This window comes from Notothenia rossii (genome assembly GCF_949606895.1).
Source record: "Notothenia rossii genome assembly, chromosome: 10".
Classification (NCBI taxonomy): Eukaryota; Metazoa; Chordata; class Actinopteri; order Perciformes; family Nototheniidae; genus Notothenia; species Notothenia rossii.
In genome coordinates, this window is record NC_136908.1 from 5637158 (window position 1) to 5649039 (window position 11882).

The following is an 11882-nucleotide window of genomic DNA, read 5'->3' on the forward strand; positions in this document are numbered from 1 at the left end:
CCGGAGCAGATGTTGGTAGAAGTCCAGTTTGTGTTCGTGCTGCTCCTCTCTGTGAACTCTCGGTGGTGGCGGTCGCTGAGAGAAAACGTCCGTCCAGAACCCCATAATTCTGGGATCAGTTCTGGGTTAGCAGACCGCAAGACCTGGAAGAGTTCAAGTGATTAACTTCTGCAACCGCCATCAGGAAGCTGTGCAGGACTGGGTCAAATCAAGCGTTGGCAAAACAAACAAAAAACGTAGCATGAATGTGAGCCACATGTCTGACACACAGCGGGGTAAGTAACTAGATAGAATAAGTACATTTACACTAATACTTCTCTTAAGTACACTTCTGAGATACTTGTACTTTACTTGAGTATTTCCATTTTAGGTTACTTTGTTCTTCTAGAGGTAAATAATATACCTTTACCCCCCTACAAATTATAACTGGCTGCACCTTTACCAGCTTTGAGAACACTTTAATGATCAATCATTATAAAACATTTCATATATATTATTCTGAAATGGACCAATCTGCACATAACTACTTTTACTGTCGCTACTTTCACTATATTTTGATGAGAATACTTTTCTACTTTTAGTTGAGTAACATTTTGAATGCAGGCTTTTACTGCAACAGAGTATTCCTACACTCTGGCACTTCTACTTTTACTAAAGGACAAGATCTGAGTACTTCTATTTTTACTCAAGTACAAGATCTGAGTACTTCTTCCACCTCTGCTGACACAGTGTGATACCAATCCTCTTATTATTCCCCATTTATTTCACAAAAATCGCTCTCTTTCTGCTCAGTTTTCCCTCAGAGGACCTACCCGTGCTTTGGTTTATAGGTTTATACCTGCTTTCTTTGTTGCTTTAAAGCCAGTGGGGGAAAGATAATATTGGTAACACCTCTGCACTGTATCACTGTGTATGTCTTCCTCTTGTGAGTGGATTTCATGGATGAGAGTGCAATTTGGAATAGGATTAACAGTAGGTGTCGGGTAGTGTTAGCTAAACCTCTTTATGTCAGGTACGGCAGAGAGAAGTCTGTCAGTGCGTCGCCTGAACCCTTTCACCATTGCTTCAGGGGACTCTTTAAATATTACTTAAACTGTATTTGTATTCAGCAAAGGGCTGCGAGACACAATGCCATGGTTTGTAGCCAAGAAGTGTTCAGAAATGTAACCCAAAGAGTCCTCTCCTGCTGATGTTCAGTATGTAGTGTCTCTACTTTAAAGAGTTCTCTCCTGCTGATGTCCAGGTGTATATCAGTATTTAGTGTCTCTACTTTAAAGAGTCCTCTCCTGCTGATGTTCAGGTGTATATCAGTATGTAGTGACTCTACTTTAAAGAGTCCTCTCCTGCTGATGTTCAGGTGTATATCAGTATGTAGTGTCTCTACTTTAAAGAGCCCTCTCCTGCTGATGTTCAGGTGTATATCAGTATGTAGTGTCTCTACTTTAAAGAGTCCTCTCCTGCTGGTGTTCAGGTGTATATCAGTATTTAGTGTCTCTACTTTAAAGAGTCCTCTCCTGCTGATGTTCAGGTGTATATCAGTATGTAGTGACTCTACTTTAAAGAGTCCTCTCCTGCTGATGTTCAGGTGTATATCAGTATGTAGTGTCTCTACTTTAAAGAGTCCTCTCCTGCTGGTGTTCAGGTGTATATCAGTATTTAGTGTCTCTACTTTAAAGAGTCCTCTCCTGCTAATGTTCAGGTGTATATCAGTATGTACTGTCTCTACTTTAAAGAGTCCTCTCCTGCTGGTGTTCAGGTGTATATCAGTATTTAGTGTCTCTACTTTAAAGAGTCCTCTCCTGCTGATGTTCAGGTGTATATCAGTATGTAGTGTCTCTACTTTAAAGAGTCCTCTCCTGCTGATGTTCAGGTGTATATCAGTATGTAGTGTCTCTACTTTAAAGAGTCCTCTCCTGCTGATGTTCAGGTGTATATCAGTATGTAGTGTCTCTACTTTAAAGAGTCCTCTCCTGCTGATGTTCAGGTGTATATCAGTATGTAGTGACTCTACTTTAAAGAGTCCTCTCCTGTAGATGTTCAGGTGTATATCAGTATGTAGTGTCTCTACTTTAAAGAGTCCTCTCCTGCTGATGTTCAGGTGTATATCAGTATGTAGTGTCTCTACTTTAAAGAGTCCTCTCCCGCTGGTGTTCAGGTGTATATCAGTATTTAGTGTCTCTACTTTAAAGAGTCCTTTCCTGCTGATGTTCAGGTGTATATCAGTATGTAGTGTCTCTACTTTAAAGAGTCCTCTCCTGCTGGTGTTCAGGTGTATATCAGTATTTAGTGTCTCTACTTTAAAGAGTACTCTCCTGCTGATGTTCAGGTGTATATCAGTATGTAGTGTCTCTACTTTAAAGAGTCCTCTCCTGCTGATGTTCAGGTGTATATCAGTATGTAGTGTCTCTACTTTAAAGAGTCCTCTCCTGCTGATGTTCAGGTGTATATCAGTATGTAGTGTCTCTACTTTAAAGAGTCCTCTCCTGCTGATGTTCAGGTGTATATCAGTATGTAGTGTCTCTACTTTAAAGAGTCCTCTCCTGCTGATGTTCAGGTGTATATCAGTATGTAGTGTCTCTACTTTAAAGAGTCCTCTCCTGCTGATGTTCAGGTGTATATCAGTATGTAGTGTCTCTACTTTAAAGAGTCCTCTCCTGCTGATGTTCAGGTGTATATCAGTATGTAGTGACTCTACTTTAAAGAGTCCTCTCCTGCTGATGTTCAGGGGCCGTATTCACAAAGCATTTTATCTTATTACAGTATGTAGTGTCTCTACTGGGACATGTCTCCATGCTTTAATGTTCGAAAAGCTCTTTATTTTTCTCATACTGCCTGTGCTGCAGCACCTCTTTTCACCCTCAGTCTGAAACCAGAGCCCAGTCTGCTCTGATTGGTTAGCTGGCCGGCTCTGTTGTGATCCATAGTAATGTCACTAATAAAAAGGCTTGTTGGAGCTCCTGCCCCCCCCCTCCCTGCGAGCCCAGTGGCCGTCTGCGAGACAGCGAGACACAGTGAAACCCAGCCCGAACACCCACACACACACACACACACACACACACACACACACACACACACACACACACACACACACACACACACACACACCCGCAGCCTGGCTGGGAGTTTGTGTGTGTGCTCACACACCGACTCACGGCCTTCGCCGCGTCCCGCCGTCTCAGGGAGGAGACGGCTCTGTGGACGTAATGTAACGGCTCAACGGATTGGTCCATTTGGACCAATGGGTCCATTTGGGTATTGGCACGTCACTGTACCCAGGAGAGAAATCTCCAACGAGGCGTTCTGGGGCAGCATAGACAGGTATTTTCTGTGTTAGAGTTTTACTCGCTACAGGGTGTACTTTGAGGGTTTTGACTCTGCAGACCTTTTACATGCAGAAAAAGCTTCATAACACACAAGGGGACGGGTAATAACCAGAAAAGTATGACATGGGAGCTTTAAGTAGTATAATAAATTAAACATAAAAGTAAAGAAAGAGTAAACTTATTTTCCACCACTGTTTCTACCTGAAAAAAGAAGCAGACAGAGTGAATATAATGCAGTTACAGAAAGCTGGCAATGTGTGAGAAAAATGCAGCTTTTTTGGAGGAAATAACCCTTTTTTTCCCGTCTAAGTGCCGTGGTGACATTGGGAGGCCACATGTTGGCGGAGGCTCAGACCCACAGAGAGGATGCATTCCTGGGATGGCCATTGGCAGCGAGATGCCCAACCCTCCGCTCCCACAGTTTCCGCACACAGCAGTGAGTCCCGCTGGAAAAAAACAGTTCCAGCTTCTTATGTAACCACAGTCAGTTGTAAAAGAAAAAGGGAGGGCTGGAGGGAGGGATTATGGGGGGGAGGAAGAACACACACAAAAAAGAGGCAAGGTTGTTTAAGGCTGAACGTTAGAAAAAAGTTGAGTACTGTATCCGCCTGAAGCTAACCTTAAGTTCCCAGTCAGCTGAGGACAAACCAGAGGAAATGTTCAAATACAAAAGCGTGAATGATGAGTCATTAGTGTCTCTTCTAGGTTGATTCATTACTTGTGCTGCTTTCAAATTAAAAAGCAACATGTTGTGTTAGCCTTTGTCAGGGCATGTAGCTAAAAGTCAGTCTTAAAGGGGCCCTATTCTGCTTTTTTGGGGGGTTGTTCCCCCTCCTGTAGTGTGTTCTGCAGGTTTTGGTGGATGTAAATGGTCTGCAAAGGGTCAAATCCCTATAGACAATCCAAATGTAAAAATAAGAAGGTGAAAGTATATTTATATTTTATCCAAGTAAATTTGAATTACCTTCAGGTGAAACCAAAAAATCTTAAAGGGGCACTATTCAGCTTTTTGGGGTTCTCCCTTTCCTATAGGTTTTGGTGGATGTAAATGGTCTGCAAAGGCTACAATTCCTGTCACTCCACCTCCATTGAAATCTTTTGTTTACTTCAAGAACATAGTGACATCACTCTCACACTTGCTTCTATTGGCTAGCGTTCAAACACATTGTACGTGATAGGCGAAGGGGCGGGACATCTCTAAGTGGTTGACCAATCACAACAGAGCCGGCCAGCTTACCAATCAGAACAGACTTGGCTCTGGTTTCAGACAGAGGGTGAAAAGAGGTGCTACAGTATGAGAACAATAAAGAGCTTTTTGAACATTAAAGCATGGAGACATGTCACAGGAGAGACACTACATACTGATATACACCTGAACATCAGCAGGAGAGGACTCTTTAAAGTAAAGACACTACATACTGATATACACCTGAACATCAGCAGGAGAGGACTCTTTAAAGTAGAGACACTGCATACTGATATACACCTGAACATCAGCAGGAGAGGACTCTTTAAAGTAGAGACACTGCATACTGATATACACCTGAACATCAGCAGGAGAGGACTCTTTAAAGTAGAGACACTACATACTGATATACACCTGAACATCAGCAGGAGAGGACTCTTTAAAGTAGAGACACTACATACTGATATACACCTGAACATCAGCAGGAGAGAACTCTTTAAAGTAGAGACACTACATACTGATATACACCTGAACATCAGCAGGAGAGGACTCTTTAAAGTAGAGACACTGCATACTGATATACACCTGAACATCAGCAGGAGAGGACTCTTTAAAGTAGAGACACTACATACTGATATACACCTGAACATCAGCAGGAGAGGACTCTTTAAAGTAGAGACACTACATACTGATATACACCTGAACATCAGCAGGAGAGAACTCTTTAAAGTAGAGACACTACATACTGATATACACCTGAACATCAGCAGGAGAGGACTCTTTAAAGTAGAGACACTGCATACTGATATACACCTGAACATCAGCAGGAGAGGACTCTTTAAAGTAGAGACACTACATACTGATATACACCTGAACATCAGCAGGAGAGGACTCTTTAAAGTAGAGACACTACATACTGATATACACCAGGGGCCGTATTCACAAAGGATCTTAGGGCTAAAAGTAGCTCCTAACTGGCGAATTTAGGAGAAACTCCTAAACATAATGGGCGTGTCAGTCTTAAATTTAGGACTCCTAATTGTATTCACTAAGAGCAATTCACAAAGTATTTTAGGCCTAAAAGTAGCACCTAAGTCTGGGAGAGCTTAAAAGTCCTCGAGAGGACTCCTAACTCAGTAAGACCTATTCACAAAGAATCTGAAAATGGCTGCGAGACAAAATGTTCTGGAGACAATTGGAGACTGTGGAATTAGAGCGGGATGCAATAACATCCCCGACTAACAGGAATAACCAGATTAGTCCGGAAATAAAATGTTTGGCAACACTACGATATTTAGCAACAGGGAAAATGCAACTTTGCAATGCCGACGATTTAGGAATATCGCAACCATCAGTCAGCCGTGCCATAAACCAAACCATCAACGCGCTCTCTAGACCACATATCATCCAACAGTTTATCCGGTTTCCTTTGGACAATCAACAACTACACAGGATCAAAGCCAACTTCATGGCAATTGCAGGTATGCCCGGTGTGGTCGGTGCTATTGACGGGACGCACATAAAAATAATTGCGCCATCAAAAGATGAGGACGTGTTCGTCAATAGAAAGAAAGTACATTCCATCAACACGCAGATTGTTTTCATTCATCATGATAGGGGGACTTGAACGGCGGTATGGGCTGTTATTGAAAGTGTTTAAGTGCTGGAAATATGCTCATTGGATAATAGTTTGCAGGGTGCTTTTAATTGCCCGATAGATTTAATGCAATTTACGTATTTGTATTGTTTGCTCTCTCTCTTTAACGTGCATACAACGTCATTATCGTGGTCTGCACAAACTTGTCATCATGCGTGTATTCTGCTAACTGCACTGTCCATAACTATTTGATAGGAATACATTTCTAGCCTAGGCTATTTCCTTGTTTTAGTGGGCTCGTTTGTGGGATGTTGCGGATGAGTTTCACCGAGACCGCCTGCTCTGAACAACCAATCACGTACTGACCGCTTCTAAACTCATGCACGAGAATCGACGTAATCCATAGCAACGGCGCGTCACTCTTAGTTCCCTCTTAGTGATTTATCCTTAGTATGAGTAGGTCTCAGCGGCGTTGTGAATAACTTTTAAGAAAAAACTCCTACGTAAAATGTTTTAGCGCGAGTTAGGAGCACTCCTAGCGGTAAGATAAAATGCTTTGTGAATACGGCCCCTGAACATCAGCAGGAGAGGACTCTTTAAAGTAGAGACACTACATACTGATATACACCTGAACATCAGCAGGAGAGGACTCTTTAAAGTAGAGACACTACATACTGAATTACACCTGAACATCAGCAGGAGAGGACTCTTTAAAGTAGACACTACATACTGATATACACCTTAACATCAGCAGGAGAGGACTCTTTAAAGTAAAGACACTACATACTGATATACACCTGAACATCAGCAGGAGAGAACTCTTTAAAGTAGAGACACTACATACTGATATACACCTGAACATCAGCAGGAGAGGACTCTTTATTCTTACCTTTGGTCATCATTTATATATTTTCCGAAGTAATCTCTTCACACATTTTAATGCCGAAACTTTACATGTTACACTTTTTATTTGGCAAAGATTTGCAATTGCGCTCAACACAACAACTTTATCAGGTGCTAATATGTCATTTATGTGTTTACAGCCATGCCATATTCTAATCAAGTTTCACCTTCCTGAAGTGTGCCAAAAAAAAAAAACAGTTACGCAGCTTCAACCTTGGAGGTGGCAGATCAGTAAATCTTCATGTGGCTTGTTTTCTAAGGCACTGGCAGGACCTGCTTTGTCATTAAGGTACAGAGACTTGTTGGGAAATGTTTAAAACCACAACGTCTGGTTTGTACGCTTCTATTTCTACATTGCATGAGAAGGGAAGCTTTGGCGGCGTTGAACTTTTGACAGAGTTATGTCCTGTTGAGCAGAGTTGTTTGGGCTAAATACCACCCAGAACATGCTGGTATTGATCTTTAAGAGGATTACTGTATATGGAAATGAATGGAAACAGCTTGATACAAAGTGTAAAGATAAAGGGTTTTGGGTTCAAAATGGGGAAGAAAGTTCACTCTTTTTTGGAAATGAATCTGTTTGCATGAGGCCGAGCACCAGCCGTTACTCAGGGTTCACCCTCCGTTTTAACACCACATCACTAACTCTCCGAAGGCCTCAGAGTGAACACTAATTGCCTCTTCTCTCGGCGGGTCTTCCTCCCTCATTTTCATGCCTGATCCGGAGAGCAAGTCAGTCAACCTGCAGGATTATTGATGTGTTTACCGGCGGAGGGGGATGCCACTCCCTGCCTTGGGAAACCCTGAGGCTTTCAACTGTTGAGAGACGCCGACTGCTGCCAACACCTCCAATCAGGAAACTCTGGATCTGCTCATAATGAGGCAAGAAGGAAACAGTGGCACCCTGAGATTTCCACCTGTTTCACTTCATTTAATCATAAAGTGGAGGTATGACAATGGCACATGGAGGTCTTCGTGACAACACAAAGGAAATAAACCTTGCTGACTCGTGGAGATTTTTGGACTGGAATCAGCTTTTAGAGAAATATAAAACTTTGGTCTTACTTCAGGAGTTTTGCCATCAGTTGTATTGTCTTCCAGCTTGTTCCTTGGCCCTCTGAATTCTCAGCAATGCCATGGCGCCAACGTCTCACATGAACATTGGTTAGCTTCAGGATATCTCAACACAAAGGAAATCAATCTGACAAGACCTTGGAGTTTCTCAAGATTCTTGAACCTCATCTAATTTTTAGAGAGCTTTATTCAATTGCAGGGGTCTTACTTTTTAAGTTTTTTTGGCTATCAATGGTATTATCTGAATGCAAGCTAGCAATGCTACCATCTCATGTTAACTTGTGTTTGCTTAATCGAAGGAAATCATTAGGGGTGTCTCCGATGAAGACCATCGAAAGGGAGAAATCCCAAAAATCTGAATAGGGCCTCTATACCAGGGGTGTCAAACTCAAATACACAGAGGGCCAAAATAATAAAAATGCGTACTAGTCGAGGGCCGGACTGGTTCAATGTTTATTGCAAAACTTATTTAAATGAACTTATTGCACATATTAAACCTGGAACTAAAAAAGCTTAAATGATTGCCTATAAAAACAACATGAAACATTAAATAATCAGTTGCATTCATTTCTTATGGCTCTATCTGCAGCTTTTCCGGAGTCATTTCTTATGATTACATTTCTCCACAGGCCAACAACAGCTTCAAAAAAACTATTTCCCTCAAAGAAAAAAAAAACATGCCCTGTTGACGTGAGAGAAAAAGTGAAGAAGGAAACATCCATTAAACTCAGTGTGCTGCTCTGTGATGCTAGTTCAAGCAGATACTTGGCATCTCATCTTGGGTGCATGTTCATCAATGTTTGGGGTCAGGCTCTGAGCTGAGGAGACCCTCAGGATGGAGTGAAGGTGTGCGTGCAATATACCGGCGGGCCAGATCTAATAGGAATTAGAAATTATCCTGCGGGCCGAAATTAAATCCACCAAGGGCCTGATTTGGCCCCCGGGCCTGGAGTTTGACACATGTGCTACCATCCTGGTATTTTGACAGTCAATATGCATTCGATCAATATTTAATACTCAAAACAACCGAAAAACTTGAATCTCCAGAATTGCACAATCTGACTAATACTAGTCTGGAGAAGAAACATTGATTTAAAATATTTTCCTTTGAAGAGCTGAATCTCATATTTTGCACGTTATATTCCAAAAATCCCTTCCCTCTGTGTGAGGACACATGTGACTCATGTTTCTCGTGTTTACGCACTTCACCTAGCCTGATGATGACGAGTTCCTCGCCACAGATGAAGGCGGTGTTTCCTCCATGCTGGCAGCGCCGCTCTGTTTTCATTCCTGATGAGACGAGTCACACCGCATTCCTGTTACAACTTCGCTGTGGCGCATTAAAAATCTCCTCTGGAACAAACCGCAGCGCCATGTGTTTTACATTTTCCCTCTGTTTGTTCCCATTTACAGCATGGCTCTACACTCTTTTTGCACACACACACACACACACACACACACACACACACACACACACACACACACACACACACACACACACACACACACACACACACACACACACACACACACACACCCACACACCCACACACACACTGGTTCGTACTCGTGTTGATTGGCTCGTTTAGTCCTCATGAAAGCATTCCTGTTAGGTGCATTTGAGGTTACGGTTGTCACTGACGACCGGCTGTCAAAGAGCCGCGGCCTCTGCATGTTGGGGGTTTCCAAAAACGAGCTGAAAACACACAGAGCGGCCATTGATAGAGTTTCTCTTTATGGACTCAGAGACACTAAAGGCAATGATGAGGCACAAAGACAGTGAGGGGACTCTTTAACCCCAAAACTGGAAGAAATACACCAATTGATAATGACTCTTGGACAGAGCCGGCCCGACCCATTAAGCGACATAAGCGGCCGCTTAGGGCCCCGCAGCCACTAAGGGGCACCCTAGCAAAACATTTATTTATTTATTTTATTTTTTATTTAAAATATAAATAAATCTCAGAACACCGTCGCCGTGATAAGTATGTTTAATTAATGTTGTTAATATGCCTAGATTGCCTACTCTCAAAGTCATGTATTATATTATTGAGTCAATAATAAAATACATTAACCGTGCTTTACCTGAACCTCATCATGACACAAGAGAGGACGGCAGGATTGTAATTTCCCGTGTTCAGTAAATGCAACAGAGGCAAGACACCAGACCAACCAGAGAGTTGAATGGAAATAAACATTGTCTTATTGGCTCACAGGTACCTATCCTGTCAGCTGTGACAATGTTTAAAATAAACTGTCAGTCGGACTCAGAGTTTTTGAAGATGGACATAAGAAAACATTTTCTTAAAAAATACGACAATTCTCAAGTGGTGGCTCACACAACAACCCCAGAGCCACCACTTGAGCCAGGTAAACAAGGTATGTCAATGTCAGTACACTTCCAAGTTATGCAAACATGTAAGCAAAGCATAAATTACAGCTACGTTGATGTTACTTTGAATCGCGGGGGTAAGCTAAACCGTTAGCAAGTAGCTATAGCTAGCCAGAAATAAATACTTTGTCATATAATCTAAATGTAATGTTTTTTAGCGTTACCTGGTGATTTCAAAGTAAGCTCTCTGGGAAATGTTGACTTACTGTTCGACATGAAGCTAGAAGCTACCTTACAGTACACAGTTGATCCGGAGTCCTGTCAGTTAAAGTGTTTCACAGTTAGCTTAGCTAAGCATCAACCTAGCACTGAAATATATGGATGTTATGTGACAGTATTTCTGCCCTAGAGGAGGTTAGGTCGGAGGTGTTTACATGCTTATTTATACAATATGTGTGCTTATGCTAACATTATAAGACAAAAGTTGGTTCCGTGTTGTGTGTAGTGAGAACGCGCTAGAGTGAGGGGGGCCCCCAAGCCAAAGCTTGCTTAGGGCCCCCAAAAGTCTAGGGCCGGCCCTGCTCTTGGAGTATGTTGAGAAAAGTATTCTATCAATAATCGTTATCCAGTCATTTACCATATATGATTCTGGAATGTGCCATTATGCTTAATGAATACCTTTACTTTTGATATTCTAACTATTTGTCGATGCTACTTTTACTTGAAAAGGCCCTATTCTGCTTTTTGTGTTTTTTTCCTTTCCTGCAGTGTGTTATAGGTTTTAGTGCATGTAAATCAGGGGTGTCAAACTCAATTTCAACTCGGGCTACATTAGCATCATGGTTGCACTCAAAGGGCCGGTTTTATATATAAGACTATATAAGAATAAATATATAAATATTTAACATATATAAAATAATGTATTATATTACATTATTGCCTCTGCATTGGATTATTATCGGATAGAGTAATGACTTCATAATTAACTACGTCTGTCAGCAAAAGTCTAGGGCAAACAAATGCAAGTCTCCTCAGTGCGCATGTCACAAAATGATTTAAAAAGAAAAGCCAAATTCTGGAAAAACAAAAACAAAAAAGTGACATTTTGAAAAAAAAAGTAACATTTTGAAAAAAAAAAGAGTCAAATTCTGAGAAAAAAGTCAAATTTGAGATGCATTGTGGGACGTGTAAATGTAAATGGTCTGCAAAGGCTAACATCTCTGTGTTTCCTCCAGAGGGAGTTTCTCTCCTACACACTGCCGGAAACGCCTCCATTGGACTCTTTTGATTACTTCAGGAACATAGTGACATCACTATTGAACAATCGTGCTTCTATTGGTCTATCGCTCCAATACATTGTATGTGATAGACTAAGGGGCGGGACATCTCTAAGCGGTTGACCAATCAAGACACGATCAGAGCAGACTGGGCTCTGGTTTTGAAGAAGCTCCTTTTGATTTGGTTAGG